General features: G+C 36.6%; 1 protein-coding gene across 14 annotated transcripts in view; it reads left to right on the forward strand.

The window, feature by feature from the left end:
* The window catches only part of LOC137239784 (uncharacterized), an 88,814-nt gene that overhangs the window by 6,480 nt on the left and 61,354 nt on the right, over positions 1-20,980 (forward strand). For 6 of the 14 annotated variants that reach the window (XM_067765442.1, XM_067765437.1, XM_067765441.1 and 3 more), the window contains exons 2-3: positions 2,976-3,565; positions 12,291-12,422. The gene's annotated coding sequence lies outside the window, so the exon portion shown is untranslated. Of the gene's footprint in view, positions 1-2,829; positions 3,566-12,290; positions 12,423-20,980 lie in introns of those variants that run through there. The other 8 variants (XM_067765443.1, XM_067765438.1, XM_067765436.1 and 5 more) reach the window with 5 other exon arrangements.

Raw genomic sequence — 20,980 nt, forward strand, 5'->3', positions numbered from 1 at the left:
TCGTCACATTATTTTGATTTCGTTTCAACAAAAACAAAAAACGGCCTTGCACTGTGTACATTCTTGCACTTTTGCAACAAACCCTGTAAAAGTATGTGTGCATACTGGACAATGCAGTTTTTCTATGAAAAGAACAAAAAACAAAACATAATTGGCGCTTAACCGTTTAAACGGTTATTTGTAATTTATGTTTCTCTTATAGCAATATGCGTGTGTATGGGTGAGTAACTACTTCCGCTGATGACTACATGTGTGTGCGTGAGTAATCTCTTCGTCGCCTTTTATATATGTGTGTAACTTATGATTAATGTGTTTATGTAGCTTGCTTTAATGTTTTTGTTGTTTTGCATTTATTTAATAACAGCTTAGTGATGTTAAAATTCGTCAAAGTATTAAAGCGGGTGTCATTGGTGTCGTATGTCGTATCGCTGTAGTCGTATCATCGTTACGACGGTAAACCAAAAACCGATTGGTTGGCTACGATACGGTTACGACTTTAGCGGCACCAATAATCGATTGCATTGATTCTCATAAGGTTGGTCGAATCAGCTGTTAAAAGGTTACCGATAAAGCACCAATGTCTCCAGCTTAATGCTGGCTCGTTTTGTCCTCATCCACCATCAAACTTATCTTTTCCGCTTCTTTTACCAGTTTTGGGTGAAGGAAACTTACCGCGCGACTGTCCGATTATACCAATATCGGCAGCATGCGCGGGAAATAGCACGCTTAAGTTCTGCAGCTTATATTATTTTCTCCAGCAATCAAATTAGAGAAACCGCACGATACTCCTATCGTAACCCTGTGTAAAACCTTGCTTGGTTTCGAAGATCCTTTCCATTCTTGACTAAGCTAATGGTGTTGCTCAACGTAGTTTTGTACAGGTTTACCAGATCTGAAGCCGGACTTATAAGAAATCAGCCATACGGTTGACAGGACATTATATGCGAAACTAAGAATGCTGATTCCGCGATAATTGGCGCAGTTTGTATGGCATCTTCTTGTGTACTGGTAATTAACACGTAGATTTCAATCGTTAAGCATTCACTCGTCCAACTATATTTTGTAAAGAAGCTGATGCATACCCTTTAAAAGGTCCTCGCCGCCGCATTTGAATAGTCCCGCAGGCAATCCATAAGCGCCCGCGGCCTTGTCGTTTATCAATCTGGTGATTGCTATTTTGACTTTGACGTAATAAGGTGAGGGAACAATAATTGCATCATCATCGATTGCGGGCTCGGGTTCATCATCCCTGAGCGGTATATCGTTTTCTCCATTAAGGAGGACAGAGAAGTGTTATCTCCGTGATCTAAGTATTCTTCTTACATCGGGCACCGTTTTCGTTCTTATAGGAGTTTTTTGGTAAAATTTGCCGACGTGAATCCTGGTGGCTGCAAGCTCAAGCTCTTTGCTATCACCTCTTTCTGTCCAGCTATTCTTCCGCTGTCTTGCTTCCGTTTTCAACTCGTGATAGCTTCCACAGACTCTTCTTGTTGCGTTCGCTTTTAACATAGCCCTGCAGGCAGTGTTTTTTTCGGTTGCAGCACTGCATTCTTCATCCTACCAGTTCTTTGTCCGTGGTCGCCAGCAACCAATTTTTTCCTCGACTACGGTACGAAGTGCTTTAGAGATACGCTCCACTGATCCTGAATTCCGTCGGGTTAACTTGTGCTCTCAGAGAGCAGATGTGACAGTCCAGTTGGGAAATCATTGGCAGTTTGCTGCGATTGCAGTCTTTCCTCGTGGTTTTTGTTTCTTGCGTCTAGCAGTACACACGCGGGAACGTATCTTGGCTGCGATGAGATCCGAATCAATATTAAGTCCTCGAATCGTGCGCACGTCTAAAACACTGGAGGCATGCCTGCTTGATGAATATTTTTATACATTTACGTCGTACCCATGATCATGTTTCGAGCGCCGGCAGAGTCGATCAATGGACTGGCATTAGCAGCAGTTTCATTGTGCAAGTTAAACTTTCCGTCCGTGGGGCCAAAAACACCTCCTCTGTCCACCCTGGCTTTAAAGACGCTAAGCATGACTTTTATATCATGGCGGGTGGAGCGATCGTATGTGCGTTATAAGTGTTCATAGATTGCGTCTTTAACCTCATCGTCCTTCTCCTCCGTCAGTGCATGGCGTCGCAGTCTCTCTCGTACCACGAACCCGAAACTGCGCTTAAATTCATGTACACTCTACTAAACTTTACATTTGTTCGATGCTTTTCTGGCTTTGATGCGAGTAAGATTCATAATCAATACTGTAACGAATTTAGGGGAATTCAACTTATTTGAAACCTGCTATTAACGTTCAAATCGTTAAACTGTTGAATAAATAACTCCAATATTCAATAATGAAAAATTGTCTTTATTACACTACTTTGAGAGTACTTCACAATAACACTTATACTTCACAACCAATAGCGTGCTTAAATCAAAACTGATTAGTCATGTCTCAGCTTGCGCTGCTTTTATACTCTCGGTTTCCTCGTTCACACATTTCTCGTAAGGTCTAGTAATTTCGCGAACTTCATGCTTGGTTACCAGCCATATACATGTATATTTGTAGTTTGTAGCCATATGCGTGGGTCATATACACACTAGTACTACTTCGGCTGATGATTACATGTATTTGTTAGGATCTCTTCGTTGCCTTGTATGTATGTGTGTAAATGATGATTGATTTGCTTAGAGTGGTAGCTTGCTTTATTGTTGTTGTGCCTTTATTTTCTTCGTCTCAGCTTATTGATGCTAATAGTCGTCACATTATTTTAGTTCAAACATTGGTGTCCTAATTATGTGGCCACCATTGTATATATAACATACATACTCGCAGATGATGATACATACATACATCCGTATGTGGTCATTAGCGGAAAAGTGTGAAAATTATTCAACAACAAAAAATAAAAAAATAAAAACAAAGAATAAATACTATAAAATATAAAATAAACACAAAATAATTATAATAATTTCTAGCAGCTAAACAAATCTACGGAAAGCAGAAAATCGACACAGAAAAGATAACAATCAAAAACGAACGGATATTTTAAACGTATAGTATTCGAAAACGATCTGGCGGGCCGCAGAAAATAAAGACCAACAATAACAACGACTAACGACGAAATACAAAAAAAAAGTGCAACGCAGGAAGAAGGCGCACTACGTACAACAACAAAAATCACTACAAATATTAGAGATTCAAAGCGAATCGAAAATCGAGAACTATAAAGCAAGAACCGAAACAAAAATAGCTATAGTTTTAAACACTCCAAGCTAAAAAGCACAGAATCATCATTTATCAAGAAGATTGTGCGTATAATTAGAAAGTAAAAAACTTTCAAAAAATTTTCAGTTATAATCAAATAAAATAAAAAAATTATTCAAAACGAACCTAAACTAAAACGAACGAATAATTAGCAAAATCAAAAATAACCAATATGTACAATCATACTAAATATTTGGTTACAACAAAAAATATTTAAAACCATTTCATTAATTACAAAAAAAAATAAAATAAAAACATTGAGCCGCTCCTCTTCCTGTGCGACTACGATCACAACGAAACGAAAGTAAGTACATACATAAATACATCATTATAATCGCTTAAACATCACTTACTTAGCGGACAAGTTGAGTTGGCTGTGTTTGTTTTAAAGTTAAACGCCAAATAAGCAACGTATTAGTCATGGCATCCGTCATACTTTGTAAATTTTCAACTTTTGACATACGTCAGTTACATCACATTTGCATTACTTAATTTTTTGTCATTTATGGTTCGCGTTTGTGAGAAATTGGTGTTTGAAACTAAGCACTGTTATAAGTCGTGATTTCTCTACACGTATATACAAAACATTTGCGGGTAAACAAAAAACGCTTATCATCACTTAGATAATGCTTAGGAGACCCATATAGCGGCAATGGTTAAATAACTAGCTACACAACGGGTTGTACCGAATAGCGGAGACACGCACCTCTGTTCACCATAGTGTATAACAGAGTTGGATTTTTAGTTCAATGAAAATATTAGTTCACTTCTAGTTCGTTCAGTCCATCGAACTAGTTCTCTTGGCTCTTAGTTCGGTCACCTAATTTAACTATTGTTCAACCAATTGAACTAGTTCAATAGTTCCATTCGGAAGTAAAATCTACTCACTCCCTGATTTAAACATCATATATGCCGCCAGCAACACTTATGGAAATTCGGCAGTACTTGCATTTCATTTTGTTTTCTTTACGACTTTCTTTAAAGTGCTTCCATATTTCACTTCGCTTTGGCATCTGAAACAAATCATTATGTATTAAGCACACATTTTTCTAGTTAAATTTAAGAAAGCAAAATGGAAACGCTTACTATTACACTTAAAGGACTAAACTTCTAAAATAAATTGTAAAACTTCACAAAATGAGGATATGGCGGTAAACATCGCGAAATTCGATCAGCTGTCTTAACTTTGACAAAGAAGTGAGTTGCCATACATCTTGAAATTTTAATTTGCAAAGTTGCCACATAAAAGTTTAGTTCACTTTACTGAACGAACTAGCGAACTAGTTCAATTAAAAGATCTAGTTCCTTCGTTCTTCAAATCAGTAGATCCCCAAGCCTAGTGTAGTTGAATCGGTTGCGGTGAATAGCGAACACACACCATTTGTTGAGGTAAAACATATACACACATTTCACTTGCATCTGAGTATAATGCGTATTGAAATTTAGAAAGTACTAATTTTCTGCACAGCAATTTGAGAAGTGTAAATAAAGTGATGCACTTGTCAGTCCATATAAAGTTTAAGTGAATATGTATATAGAAGTAAAAAAAAAAAACACAGCCAATTTTTTGATAGTTAAATCTAAAATTTTATTGCCAAACAAAATCTTTACATCAATCATTATGTCTCAAACTGGAGACATGAAGGAGTAAGTACGTGCTGTCAATGGAAAATTGCGTACGTCATGAAGTCATGAAGGTGACGAGTTCTATCTGTTTAAGTCATAAGTGAATGATAAGCAAAGCATTTATGCCAGATTCTCAATTTTTATTTATTTATTTATTTAATAAAAACCAGCAGTTGTACATGTAAGACTAAAATTAAATAACATGTTATATAATTATAATAAATTAAACTTATGTCTAAGAAGAAAAGTTGCATACATATAGAGAAATTAAACAGAAAAAGTCGCGAGGCTCAATCTGTAAACATACAGGTGTACGTCAGGAAATTATTATTTTTTTAGAATTAACTAGAGCTTGCCCAGGGGTTGAAGTTGACCCACAATAGAGGTAACTTTACCAGTAACAAATCGGTCTGGGCTTTTTGAGAAGAGCTTCATAGGCTTCTTATTGGTAACAGGTGGTTTTATAATGTGCTTTTTATCGATAAAGATATAATTATCGTCGATTTATCGGTTTGTAATCGATTTGTTATTGCCGAGTCATCGGCTTCTTTTTCGTTTCTTATCGGTTTGTCATAGAAGGTTTACACATTTGCCATCGATACTCAAGTTTCTAAAGGTATCTGTATCACAACATACCGATGAGTCGTCATTAACAAATCGATAACATGCCGATTACAAACTGGTAACATTTCGATAAGAAGTCGACAACTTTCCTATGACAAATCTATACATTTTGAAATATATAGCTTTTCCATAACACGCCGATACCAAATTTGTAATACTCCGATAACAAATATGTTTCTTAAGACAAATGTATATTCCTTAAGGGCGAATTAATGGTGACTTATAACCATAAAGCGATAACCAAATAAAACAGCTGATCACACCTACCTTATGGAAATCAATGTAATCTAGTTAAGCGCCAAATACACGACACGAACATTTCCGCGAACATTCCGCAATCTTGTTCGCAGCTTTGGCCATACACCACACGAACTTTTGGCCGAACATTAGTTCTCTTTCTAGTTTCTCATTATGGCACAATTAATATATTACATTGATTTCCATAAGGTAGGTTCGATCAGCTGTTTTATCTGGTTATGGATTTATAGTTATAAGTCAGCATTAATTCGCCATTTATTCCGTATTGTACACATCGTAACTTTTCGGTAAGTAATCTATGTTATTTTATTTTATTTATCTTATTTTATTTTATTTTACTTTACTTAATTTATGTTTTATTTTATTTTACTTATTTATCAAATTTTATTTCATTTATTATATTTTACTTTATTTTGTTTTACCTTATCTTATTTTAGTTTACTTTATTTTATACTTATATTTAAGAATTAATGAGCTTAACACCGGCTTATAATGATTGAATTTCAATTATTATGTTTTTTCTAAGAGAAACTGAAAAGAAAGAAACATTTACTGGCATATTGCGATGGACCATTTCGAAAACCGCCAACGTAATCATCATCAGGCAATTTTGTAATGTTATCAAAGGTTTCACCGGGATTCGAACCGTGAATCACATGGTGAAACTGCAGTAGCCTTTAACCACTAGGCCATCCTGCTGGTATTTGTTTTCATGCTTAATTCAGGTTTTCTCATTTCTACACTAACAACACAATTGAGACATTTTGTCTCTATATTGATTTGTGTGCCATGTAGATTTGTTTTTGTAAAGTTCTTCTTCGTTGCGAATCAGAAGCTTTGTAAACTCGGGCTCAGTTGAAAATATTTATGTATGTTTGTTTAATGGTGTGTTCAGTTTATACTTATATTTAAGAATTCATGAGCTTAACACCGGCTTATAATAATTGAATTTCAATTATTATGTTTTTTCTAAGAGAAACTGAAAAGAATGAAACATTTACTGGCATATTGCGATGGACCATTTCGAAAACCGCCAACGTAATCATCATCAGGCAATTTTGTAATGTTATCAAAGGTTTCACCGGGATTCGAACCGTGAATCACATGGTGAAACTGCAGTAACCTTTAACCACTAGGCCATCCTGCTGGTATTTGTTTTCATGCTTAATTCAGGTTTTCTCATTTCCACACTAACAACACAATTGAGACATTTGTCTCTATATTAATTTGTGTGCCATGTAGATTTGTTTTTGTAAAGTTCTTCTTCGTTGCGATGTTAAGCTCATGAATTCTTAAATATAAGTATAAACTGAACACACCATTAAACAAACTAATATTACTTTATTTTATTTTATTTTCTTGTATTTAATTTTATTTTTTTAATTTTATTTTATTTATTATATTTTTTTTATTTGATATTATTAAATTAGTGAAAAAAATGAAATTTCGCAGACTCGAAAATTATTTTTTTGGGTATGCGTAGTGGAACCTGTTTTCCTGAGCCCAAATCCTATCGAAAAATCGATGGCGCGATATCGGTTAACTTTCACCCATACGAATCGACCCACCCTAACATCCATATGCTTGTGGAGGAGTAAAAACACGATCACGTACTTTTTATAAAAAGAATTCCAAAATAGTTGATTAGTTACTACAGCGGCAAGTGGGGGGCAAAGTCAAATACAGCCCACTCTACGTTCCCCACACGCTGACTCATCGTGCGGTCTATTGTCAGACAGCATCTCGTGTAATGTATGTAATGTGACAAATGCGGTTTACTACAATGACGCCGGTAAATAAATTATTGAGTAAACAAAAACACTTATTATTGTAAATAAGAAACGGCATGTGTAATAATAACTGCAGTACATACGTACTTATGTATCGATATCAACAAATAACAAACAAAAAATGAACAGGTGAGAAACAAGTTTACGTTTATTTCAAATATTAGCCTTGCTTCAATGGCTCTAAGGGTCTTCGATTATTCCCGCGGTAAGCATGCCTGTCGCAAGAGGCAATAATGATCTACAGGTTCGAAGGGTCAAAAAATCGTTCACCTAATATTCGGCTTGGTACGAAATGTGTGGTATACGCGCGTACCGGATACAGACCCGTCAAACGACTGCATACGTCCTAAACCGTCCCACTCTGTTAGTGTTTTTCCAGTTACAACTGCAGCAACTAGCTTGCCTGTTAGTTTCTAAAAAGTGAGACGTAGCATAACCTGATTAAGGTTCAGTCGGTCTTACTTATGACTATCAATAGAAATTTGACGCGTCCAACGCTTTTATTTAATTGTCTGATCAATGCCCTAAATTGATGAGGAGTGTGATGACTAGTACCTAGGACCTACCTAATTATTTTCTAGTTTTTAGTATTATTATTACTTCATCTAAGTATTGTTTTCAATAAAACCGTTTAACTAAAAATTTTATTTTTTTTATTTTATTTTTTTCAAGTTTTTAGTCTTTATTTAATTGCCTATTATTTCTCACTACTTAGTTCATTTAGTGCCTCATTATTACAAGGACTCTTTCCTGACAATTTGTTACAATCTAAGTCCTCAATACATAATCCTTCCATAGACTTTACTCGACTCTGCGCCACGTTTGCTTGTCCCTCCTCAAACTCCAAAATATTTTGATGTCACTTCTACTGGACTGTATGTAATATTTGTTCCAAATATGAGCCAAATCAGACATCATAGGTCGCTTTCTTTCTTGTATGTATTGTAACGAATTTAGTGAAATTCCGCTTATTCCAAATCCTCTGCTAACGTTCGAGTCGCTAAACTGTTGAATAAATAACTCCAATATTCAACAATGCAAAAATGGTCTTTATTAGACTACTTTGAAAGTACTTCACAATAACACTTAACTTCACAACCAATAGCGTGCTTAAATCAAACTGATTACTGATTACTCAGCTTTCGCTGCTTTTATACTCTCTGTTGTCTCATCCACCCATTTCTCCTAAGGTATAGTAACTTCTCGAAATTCATGCTTGGTTACCAGCCATATATGTATATTTATAGTTTATAGTCTCTCGTATAGCTATATGCGTGTGTTTATGTGAGTACTACTTCGGCTGATGATTACATCTGTGTGTGAGTTATCTCTTCGTTGCCTTGTATGTATTTGGTAAATGATGACTAATGTGTTTATGTAGCTTGCTTTAATGTTTTTGTTGTTGTGCATTTATTTAGTGATGTGAAGATTCGCCACAGTATTATGTGTTCCAAATATGAGACAAATCAGACCACAAATACGATTTTTGTGAATATCACGACCCTTACGCCACCTAGCGGAAATTTTTTTTAAAGGTTCGCTTTCTATTCTTGTATGTACTATGTGATCCAAATCGGACCACATATACGATTTTTGTCAATTTCACGATCCTTACGCCACCTAGCGGCGATTTTTTTCATAGGTCGCTTTTTATTCTTGTATGTATAATGTGTTGCAAATATGAGCCAAATCGGACCACAAATACGATTTTTGTCAATATCTCGCTCCTTGCGCCACCTAGCTGCGATTCTTGTTATTGCATTGTCATCGGGTTCTGAACTATATGCAAGTTTTAAGCTTGTAGCTTATCGGGAAGTTACTCATATTTCAATTACAAAATTCGTGCCAGCCAGCCAACCAAACAACCAGCCAGCCTATTCGTGTCAAGTCAAGCTAAATAAAACCGTTTAATAAAACGAAAAAAATAAATAAATTTCGATAAAACAAAATGAATAAAAGTTGAATAAAATTAAATATGATCAAATGACACATAATAAAATAAAAGGAATAAAATAAAATTTTATCAAATGAATAAAACAATGTAAAATGAGATGAAAATGAATTACTTCAAACTAATTAAAAATAAAAAAAATTAATAAAAAAATTTAATTAAATAAAATTTCATTTAATTTTTTATTTAACATTTTCTTCATGCTCACTTGTTAAAAATTAGATACAGTATGTTAAAGTTATTCAAGTTATTAGTGTAAATAATTTGAAAGTAGTAGCAGTAATTAAGAGTAAATATGGTTATAATAACGTTCTCAATTAATTTTTTATTTAACATTTTCTTCATGCTCACTTGTTAAAAATTAGATACAGTATGTTAAAGTTATTCAAGTTATTAGTGTAAATAATTTGAAAGTAGTAGCAGTAATTAAGAGTAAATATGGTTATAATAACGTTCTCAATAGCGTTTCTAGTTCAAAATGATCACACCTGAGAAGATATGGCTTAATTTTTTTTGAAACAAGTTAGAGTTTCTTATGACCTGTATAGTGGCAGGAAGGGAGTTGAAGACTTTGCACGATGTGTATGTATAAAAACTTCTATAGTATGTCGTCCTAGAATGTGGAATTTGCACAGTCGGAACTAGATTTCTGTGCAAGTTGTAAGCCTCCGAAGGAAAGCTTTCCAAATAGCCTGACCTTATAAAGAAGGTTTTCAGGACTTTATATAAATACAGGTGACACGGAAGTATATCTACTTTTCTGAAAAGTGGCATAGAATGGGATCTATAGTTCGTACTGCAGATTCTCCTCATGACTCCCTTTTGGATTGTAACAACTGGTGATAGTTTATTAGACGAGGCATGTAATGCCGTATTGAAGCTTAGAGTGGAATATGCCATAATAAACCGTTTTTAGAGTGAACATAGAGCAAAATTTTTTGAGACGATAGAAATGGCGCGTTGTGTAGAGGAAATATTGTTTCAAAATCTTAAATTAAGTTAAAGTAACTTGTTGTACTGTACGCAATGGCAAGGTCGTCTGCAAAAGCGGAGGTTTTGCCTTTCAGTGGAAGGTCAAAGATTGAGTTAATATAGATCAGGAACAGTATTGGTCCAAGAAAATTACATAAAATCAAACAAAACGAATAATATATAATTAAATTAAATTAAATTAAATTAAATTAAATTGCATTAATTAAACAAATAACTTAAAAAAAAAAATTGCAAACAAATAAAATAGTACAATAAAATAAAATGAAATTAATGAAAATTTATTTAAATAAAGAATAAAAATAAATAACATTTTAATTTAGTTAAACTAAATCAAATTAATCTCTAATTTTTGATCTTTGATTTTTGCCGGCTCAAGGTCCAAACCTCCTTGAGCCGGCAAAAATCAGAGATTAAGAACATAAAGGTCGCTAAATCATCAAGAATAAACCAAATTAAACAAAATAAAATTAAACTCAAGAAATATCCGTTTGTTATCGAAAAGTTTTTGATTTGTCATCGAAACATGATCTATATATATAGTACCAATGTGTTAGCGATTTGTTATCGGATTTTCAAAATTTTTTTATCGGAGTGTTATCAAAAAGTTATCTATCAGAAAGGTATCTATTACTTACCGAAAAATTATCGATATTTTATAAAAACGATATCAATTTGTTTTCGGAAAGTTTTAGATTTGTTAACGGATGTTAACAATTCATTATCGGCATGTAATCGAAAAGGTATCATTTCGTTATAAAAAAAATCTGTCGATTCGCTATCGAAGTGTTAACAATTTGTTATCGGTTTATTAGCGAAGATCCATCGGTTTGTTATGAAGCTGATACTTACAAAACTTCATAATATATCGATGACAAATGTGTAACCCTCGATAAAAAACCGACAAGAAAGCAATGAGAAGACGATGATATGCTGATAGCAAATCCATAGCAAACTGTTAATAGATCGAACACGCAACGATAATAATACGCTATTAATAGTAAACCGATAATAAAACAATAACTTGTCGGTATCGGTTGTTAGCGATAAGAAACCGACGAAGAAACTATTTGTTTTCGGTAAGGTTGTTGTGGTTTTACTTCAAGCGCTGGGCGAGCTCGAGTTAACCTAAAAAAATTGGCTTCGCGACGTACACCTGTATGCTTACTAGACTGGGTCGATTTATTAACCGATATCGCGCCATTGATTTTTCGGTAGGATTTGGGCTCAGGAAAAAAAGTTCCACTACGCATACACAGAAAAATAATTTTCGAAAAAAAATAAAAATAAATAAATGAAAAAATATTTTTTTTTGCAAAAAACTGTTATCGCCAACGTTCTTAGCGGACATTTTTGAGTCGGACAGGGTATATATATGAAAATCTTTTTAGTAAGTCATGAAAAAAACTTTAAAAATCAAAAAAAAAAAAAAAGCAAAAAAAAAAAAATTTCGCATGTTCGAAAATTATTTTTTTGGGTATGCGTAGTGGAATTTTTTCTTCCTGAGCCCAAATCCTATCGAAAAATCGATGGCGCGATATCGGTTAATAAACCGACCCAGTCTAATGGTTACACATCGAACTTCACTAATACTTGTTACTTCGGCCTTTTTTAATTATCGTTTAGGAATTAAGTATGAAAATAAAGATAATCTCGCATATGTAAACTAGGTCTAAATAATATACACACATCCATACATACTAATAATAATATAATATAAAAACAATATTTTTTCTTTATTTGGTGTCTAAAAAATGTGATATTTATATTCAAAAAACGTTTCTCCGTAGACAAAACGATCTGCGAATTATTAATGGAATAATTTAAGAAAAAAAAGCTGCAACAAATTCTGAACATATACGCCAACGATCGACAAAAATAGAGTAAGGAAGAATTTGGTAGACAATTAACTTGTAATCAAAGTGAGTATTAATTGCAACATTTGGCGTAGATATATAGTTAATACAAGCAGACCCGGTAGGCGTTGCTCTGCCCTAGCTTTGGGCTATGTGCATAACTTTTAAGCAAATTTTACGTCTTACTCACCCCCTTTTCTTTATCGTTTTATTAACTATTTCGTCTGGCTTTCCCTTTTTCTGCCTCTCTTTCTCCCTCTCCGACTTTTCCTTTCGCTCCATCTATCCATAACTCTCTATCTTCTTGTACCTCTATCTCTTTATCCTTCCCTCTTCTTTTCTCTCTAGTTCTTCTTCATCGTCTCCATCCCTATTTCCCCGTCCCAGCCACAGTCCCAATCACAGTCCCAGTAGAAGTCCCAATCCCAGTCCCAGTCCCGGTCCCAGCCTCAGTCTCAGTCCCAATCCCAATCCCAGTCCCAGTCCCAGTCCCAGTCCCAATCCTAGTCCCAATCTCAGTCCCGGTCAAAGTCCCAGTCTCAGTGCCACTCCAAGTCCCAGTCGGTCCCTGCTCCATTTCTCGGAAGAAAATGTCATAAATACTAATCTAGGCAAAGGGCTACCTAATTGCTCAGGTAAATTGAACTAAGAACAGAATGTATTTGAAAAGATCGGCCTCTGGTCCTCTTCCCGCAAAAAGGTGTCGTAAATACTAATATAATCAAAGGACTATATTTACGAAATTTCAGGCAATCGAACCGTGAATAGAGTTTGTTCGAATAGATCGGTCCCTTTTCCACTTCCCCGAAATAAACTTCACAGGAACGCTATCCTTTCAAGTTGGATAAAATTGCACACGGTGTGCAAATTTTATTGAAATCGGTTAAATAACTTAGGAGTCCATCGCGGACAAACAATGTGACACGAAGAAGCCAGTTATGTACTCTCTTCTTGATCTCATCATAGTGCATACGGGGATGTTTCCTTATACCACTAGGAGGTGGGTCTAGATCAAGCAGTTGTTTGCTAGGGTGTGTCGGTTTGTAACTGATGTTCAGCATTTCGTTATGCTCATTAAAGAGCTCTTTTGCCTCTCTATGAAGATGATGTTCAAGGGGTTTAAGAATATATCCCAAGGCAATTCTGCTCTAGCATTTTGGCAGACCTGCGGCCTTTTCCAGTGTGTGGTTTTTGGATCAGGCGAGCAGAGTGGTGATGCGTAGCACATGTACGGCCGGTGTGTGTGCTTTTCTTTATCTTTTCCTAAACTCTGCCGGCAAGCGGCTTGAGAATTTTGCTGCGACTTTGCACTTTAGATACAATTTCGGAGACATTCGCCTTGAAGGGGAGAGTGTTATCGAACGTTAGTGCTAATATCTTTGAATGGCTTACAGTCGGTAGCGTAACACCATCGACACTGACGCCCAATATTCGCGTCATCAGTTTCTTTCACATCGTAAACAGAGTGGCCTTGGATTTGGTAGATAATTGTGTAAGGTCTCGCGAGGTGAAAATTATTCTAGTCTATTGCAATTCCAGGTCCTTCATCTTGTGCGGAAGGCAGCTTTGATATGTAGAAATTAAACAGAAGTGGGGATAGGACCCCACCCTGTGGCACTACTGTTCAATTCTCCTATGGTTTGAGGTTTCTTTACTAAACGCTTTGCCGACCATTGCATTTAGCGCAGTGGTAGCGTTATCCATTTTGCGGAAGCTGATGGGTGGCTAAGGAAAGATTTGCAGTGAAGTGAGGGAGCACAACGGTTTCCAATGTCTTCGCTAGCGGCAAAAGGAGTGAGATATCGGTTAACTTACCTTCGTTAGCTTGTTTCACTCTGAGGGTTAGTGGCAAGTGGGCACACCTTGAACGATTTAGGCTTTTGGCTGGCCTGGTATTTGTGCAACGAACGCGCCCGTCAGACGGCTAAGCCCCGAACATCTACGAAGGTGGCAGCAGCCAAGGCATGGACTGCATTGGAGTGATGTCGCTATCACAATTATTCTTAGCTGGAATACGGAGAATGTGGGGTGGGGACTTAGTAGTTGATGAATCACTTCTTCCTGAATGCGTGTGCCGGAAAAGGAAAGGCGAGACGGGGCCAAGGCTGATATTCGGGGTTGCTTCTATCCATGCTACGTACGTTGTAGTGATTGGCTTGAGCGGCCATGTGAGCTGGAGTTGCCGCAACAGCGGGTAGTCGATGTGGCCTGCAGGGCAGCGTTGCTGCTAGAACGGTGGCAAAAGCCACAAAAGTTTTGTAGAAGTTTTGGGGTGGACGAAAGTTGGGTTCTAGCCCAAAATACTTCGAACGATGCAATCATTTTTTGCATGTGATACACGGCCAATATCCTAGGACCGGGGTTGGGTTCAATACATTCCCGAAGCAGGAGGGTATGAAGCAGTCCAACTGCAAAGAACTGCTCCAAGGTGACAATTCGTGCGAGGGACGCAACAAATTAAATAGGGTTACACTGAAATGACAGCCCTTGGCCGGGAAAGAAAATTCCGAATCTCTGGTAGATAGCACCGGCTGCTGTGTGAAACGGATTTTAGTATGAAAGTTGTATTTGGCTGAACAATATTTTTTTGAATCGGTCTATTGTACATACATAACATATATTGTGTATGTATACACATAGTTTGTATGTCAGTATATTTGTAAATCGATCTTGACCGCTAAATTTGCAAATTTTATAGTGGGTTTTAAACCACTTATCATAGGTTAGCAAAAAAAAAACATTCCTTTTTGTATTGAATGAGAATGAAAGATATAATAAGACCGAGCCTGTCAAGCTGAAACCCACATAACGCTCATATTCTGAGAGTTACCGGTAAACTTTAAAGCTGTTTTAATAGCCGGAAATTGTAACCACCATTCGTCGCTGCGATTGTAGTCCTGCTGCCAAAAATAAGAAATGCATTATAGAGAATGAAATGAAAACTCGAATAAATTTGTATATAACAAGTAAGGAAGGCTAATTTCGGGCGTAACCGAACATTACATACTCAACTGAGAGCTTTGGAGACAAAATAAGGGAAAATCACCATGTAGGAAAATGAACCTAGGGTAACACTTTTTTTTGCGGGGGGGGGGGGGGGGGGGGGGGGGGGCTGAAAAATGCCTAATGCACCATAATTCCTGCCGCCGCAGCAACCGTGTGTCCGTAGGCTAAAAAACAGCCCGTTTTGGAACTTTCGCCCACCCCGGTACCACTTTCGCTTTACTTCAGGGTGGCGTTCCGTATTTCTCATTTTTTAAGAGCCTACTGTTGTCCCTGCGTCCAGTTTCCCGCTATTTGCTCTGAGTGTCGATTTAATCACCACTGCTTCGCATGCGCATTTCTCTGCGCTCCCTCTCAGCATCCATCTGGCGTGTCATTACTATAAATGCCATTTTGCTCACTGCAGTCCGGCACTCTTTCCTGATGCACGTTTGTGATTCTAAATTTCTCGTGGTAGGTTCCTCCCCAAAGACTCCATGCAAGGCGAGTCTTTCCTCGTGGAAACGGGGGCAGTGGAAAATGACGTGTTCTGCGTTTTCTAACTCCGTAGTACACATTGGGCAATGAGGATCTTCCTCTATCCTACGCTTCCATAAACACTCTTTAAACTCTCTCACTCTCTGCGTGAGATGGTAGTTCAGTTCGCCGTGCTTCCGCTCATTACATTGAGCTACGTTCCAAACTAGTGTGAAGGTCCAACGCCCTTTACTCGGGGCCTCCCACCGTTCTTACCACTTAGCTATTGTTTGTGTCCTTGCTCTTTTCTTGGCTTCTTCAGATGGTCGCTCGATATTAGTGTAATACAGATCAGCCATTTCGCTTGCCAGTAAGTCCACTGGGATTTTCCGGGTTAGAACCAGGATCGCGTCGTCGGACACCGTCCGATAAGCCCTTGCTATTCTTAAAGCAGCAAGTCGGTACGCTGCTAATATATATTTTTGATGGGTCCGTTTAGATCCATACCACACTGGTGCTGCGTACAGTATTATTGAGCTGGTTACTGTGGACAATAGCTGACGTATAGTTTCGCTCCTAGGGTACCCTGGAATGTGTTTGTATGAGTTTATATGGGTATCAAATGGAAGGTATTAAAGAGTATTTTAAAAGGGAGTGGCCCTTAGTTGTATACATATGTGAAGGCGTTTTCGAGATATCGACTAAAATGTGGACCAGGGTGACCCAGAACATCATCTGTCGGGTACCGCTAATTTATATATATATATATGTAATACCACGACCAGTGTTCCTGCCATGATTCCAACGGCTTTTGATTTCACCCAGTAGAACTTTAATATTTTCTTCTACTTAATATGGTAGGTGTCACAGCCATTTTACAAAATTTTTTCTAAAGTTATATTTTGCGTCAAAAAACCAATCCAATCACCATGTTTCATCCCTTTTTTCGTATTTGGTATAGAATTATGGCATTTTTTTTTCATTTTTCGAAATTTTCGATATCGAAAAAGTGGGCGTGGTCATAGTCGGATTTCATACCAAGATAAAGTGAGTTCAGATAAGTACGTGAAGCCACGCCCATTTTGAAATTTCTTTTTATTTTTGTATTTTGTTGCACCATATCATGACTGGAGTTGAATGTTGAAATAATTTACTTATTTATATACTGTAGAGATATTCAATTTTTTGTTAAAATTTGTCTTCCTGGGCGTGTTCGTCATCTGATTTTGCTAATTTTTATTTAGAACACATATAATAATAGGAGCAACGCTCCTGCCAAATTGCTATTGTCAAAAACTTTACTAATTTTCTATTCTCCGTCATAAGGTCCAACCCACCTACCAAGTTTCATCGCTTTATCCGTCTTTGGTAACGAATTATCGCACTTTTTCGGTTTTTCGAAATTTTCGATATCGAAAAAGTGGGCGTGGTTATAGTCCGATTTCGTTAAATAGCGATCTGAGATGAGTGCCCAGGAATGAATTTCTTTTTTCGCGCAGATCATTTTGATATATAGAAGTATATATCTATCTCGATTAGTTTATGCTGTTACGGGGTACTGTTATGCGAACAAAATTAATATACTCTGTGGGATCTGCTCAGCTGAGTATAAGAAGGGATTAATATGGTTTGAAAACTGATGTACACTACTCTGTAGCTCTGCAGGTCTGCCACTAGGTATGGTAATTATTATACCCGTTATAGCAGGACAACCGACAGTGTTTGGCAAGCGCTCCGGGTGTATTTCTGCCATGAAAAGCTCTCGGTGAAAACTCATCTGCCTTGCAGATGCCGTTCGCGTCAGCATAAAACATGTAGGTCCCGTCCGGCCAACTTGTAGGGAAAAGCAAGAGGAGCACGACGCAAATTGGAAGAGAAGCTCGGCCTTAGATCTCTTCGGAGGTTATCGCGCCTTACATGTATTTATTTTATTTTATAGCAGGGCAACCTCCTTATTACCTCCTACACATTATTTGCCCTTTAAATATTGGCATGGAGGTGGCGTCCTGCCACACGTAGCAAACTACAGATCTTGTGAAATATCACACCCTTGCGCTTACAACAAACCCGTCCTGCCACACACTGCAGACTTGAGGGTACACTTTTTCTCAACATCACCAACATTGTAAACTAAATGCAAGCCACTGAAGAGGCTTGATAATGGGCATGGTAATAGAACCATGAGAAAGTGCTTGCGGAATTAGGTATCTGGCCGCTGCTAGAACAACTTGAAAATATGTGTACATGATTTATTGCTTTCTCTTTGCACAGAACTATTTCCTGCATAGTAATTAGTCGTTACCAGCTGTTTTGCTGGTAATATTACCACCCGAAAATCTTTTGCAAATAGAATATGGAAAGAGTACAGGTGTTTGTTGTCATTTTCGTAACCGGTATTAATCATGTTGTTACCAGGCTGGCATATGTCACTTTTAAATGTTGGACTCCAATAACCCTGTACGTAATATTCAGCGCATCTAATTCTTGGATTCATAATTGATTTCGAAATTTTGCAATACCACCAGGAGACCAGGCTCTTCAGTGCGAGTGTAAACTCCCGTTGAAGTTCACTAGTGTTCACCTTGCCACTTTAACTTTGTTCCATAATTTAAAACTTTGCTGTTCATCTCAGCTTAAGCGGCCGATGTGGCAGGATTAAACTCTAGTCAACTTTAACTGGAGTTTAAAGTTGTACTGAAAACCCTGGCCTTAAATATTAAAAGTTGTGTGAAGATTTTCGTTCTTTGCACTCCCCATATATATAATACTTCTATATCAATACCTTTCTATCTTCCTAATGTGCAAATTTTCTGTCAATCATTATTTGCTGAAACTGTGCAACTGTATCTTCTGCGCATGCGCGGGCTTTGTTAGTGTTAGTGAATTGTAGTAGCGTGTTTAAAAAAAGTATTAAAGGGGTTTCAACGGGTCACTATCCTCTTTACCCAACTTCTGCATAATAATTGTTATAAAATCTCAGTTTAGTCGATTAAACAATGAAAAGGCCAACAAATACAATACAGGCTTGATGTAATTATTATTTAAACATGGGTTGCAGCCATACAAAGTACATTATTTACATAAATAGAAAGAAAAAAAAACAAGGCGAAGAATTCATATTTTTGAAATGAAAAAAATTCAAATATACATGTATAAAAATATACTTACACATACATCCCAACAAGTATTTCTTTAAACGTTTTTATACTCAGTTGAGCAGAGCTCACAGAGTATATTAACTTTTATTGGATAACGGTTGGTTGTACAGGTATAAAGGAATCGAGATAGATATAGACTTCCATATATCAAAATCATCAGTATCGAAAAAAAATTTGATTGAGCCATGTCCGTCCGTCTGTCCCTTTACACGATAACTTGAGTAAATTTTGAGGTATCTTGATGAAATTTGGTATGTAGGTTCCTGGGCACTCATCTCGGATCGCTATTTTAAATGAACGATATTGGACTATAACCACGCCCACTTTTTCGATATCGAATATTTCGAAAATGCGAAAAAGTGCGATAATTCATTACTAAAGACGGATAAAGCGATGAAACTTGGTGGGTGAGTTGAGCTTTTGACGCAGAATAGAAAATTAGTAAAATTTTGGACAATGGGCATGGCACCACCCACTTTTAAAAGAAGGTAATTTAAAAGTTTTGCAAGCTGTAATTTGGCAGTCGTTGGAGATATCATGATGAATTTTGGCAGGAACGTTACTCCTATTACTATATGTATGCTTATTAAAAATCAGCAAAATTGGAGAACGACCACGCTCACTTTAACATTTTTTTTTTTAAGTCAAATTTTAACAAAAAATTTTTATATCTTTACAGTATATAAGTAAATTATGCCAAGATTCGACTCCAGTAATGATATGGTGTAATAAAATACAAGAATAAAAGAAAATTTCAAAATGGGCGTGGCTCCGCCCTTTTTCATTTAATTTGTCTAGGATACTTTTAACGCCATAAGTCGAACAATAATTCACCAATCCTTGTGAAATTTGGTAGGGGCTTAGATTCTAAGACGATATCTGTTTTCTGTGAAAAAGGGCGAAATCGGTTAAAGCCACGACCAGTTTTTATACACAGTCGACCGTCTGTCCTTCCGCTCACTTTTCGATATCGAAAGTTACGTTAAATTAAAAAAATGCCATAATTCTATACCAAATACGAAAAAAGGGAAGACACATGGTAATTGGATTGGTTTATTGACGCAAAATATAACTTTAGAAAAAAATTTTGCAAAATGGGCGTGACACCTATCATATTATGTAGAAGAAAAAGAAAAAGTTCTGCAGGGCGAAAAATGCATACTGTTCGTGGTATTACATATATAAATAAATTAGCGGTACCCGACAGATGATGTTCTGGGTCACCCTGGTCCACATTTTGGTCAATATCTCGAAAACGCCTTCACATATAAAACTACCACCACTCCCTTTTAAAATACTCATTAACACCTTTCATTTGATACCCATATCGTACAAACAAATTCTAGAGTCACCCCTTTAGGCCAAATCTCGAAAAGGCGTCCTATAGAACTAAGGCCCACTACCTTTTAAAATACTCATTAACACCTTTCATTTGACACCCATATCGTACAAACAAATTCTAGAGTCACCCCTGGTCCACCTTTATGGCGAAATCTCGAAAAAGAGTCCACCTATAGAACTAAGGCCCACGCCCTTTTAAAATACTCACTAATACCTTTCATTTGATACCCATATCGTCCAAACAAATTCTAGAGTCACGCTGGTCCACCTCTATGGCGATATCTCGTAAGGCGTCCACCTATAGAACTAAGGCCCACTCCCTTTTAAAATACTCATTAACACATGTCATACAAACACATTCCGGGGTTACCCTAGGTTCATTTTCCTACGTGGTGATTTTCCCTTATTTTGTCTCCATAGCTCTCAGCTGAGTATGTAATGTTCGGTTACACCCGAACTTAGCCTTCCTTACTTGTTAAAAATAATTTAAAGTGAATTAGCTTGAACAAAAGATATATGTATAAACATTTTCAAAATTTTACCTATTTTGTGTTTTTAATGAAGTAAATTTTTAATGAAGTAAACAAAATATGAGTACTGCGCTGGCTGCTATTGGTGTTGAAATAATATCAATTTTGTAAATTTTTTTCTAACATACTCTTTATC

Source organism: Eurosta solidaginis, chromosome 2, assembly GCF_040869045.1.
Source record: "Eurosta solidaginis isolate ZX-2024a chromosome 2, ASM4086904v1, whole genome shotgun sequence".
NCBI classification, from domain to species: Eukaryota; Metazoa; Arthropoda; class Insecta; order Diptera; family Tephritidae; genus Eurosta; species Eurosta solidaginis.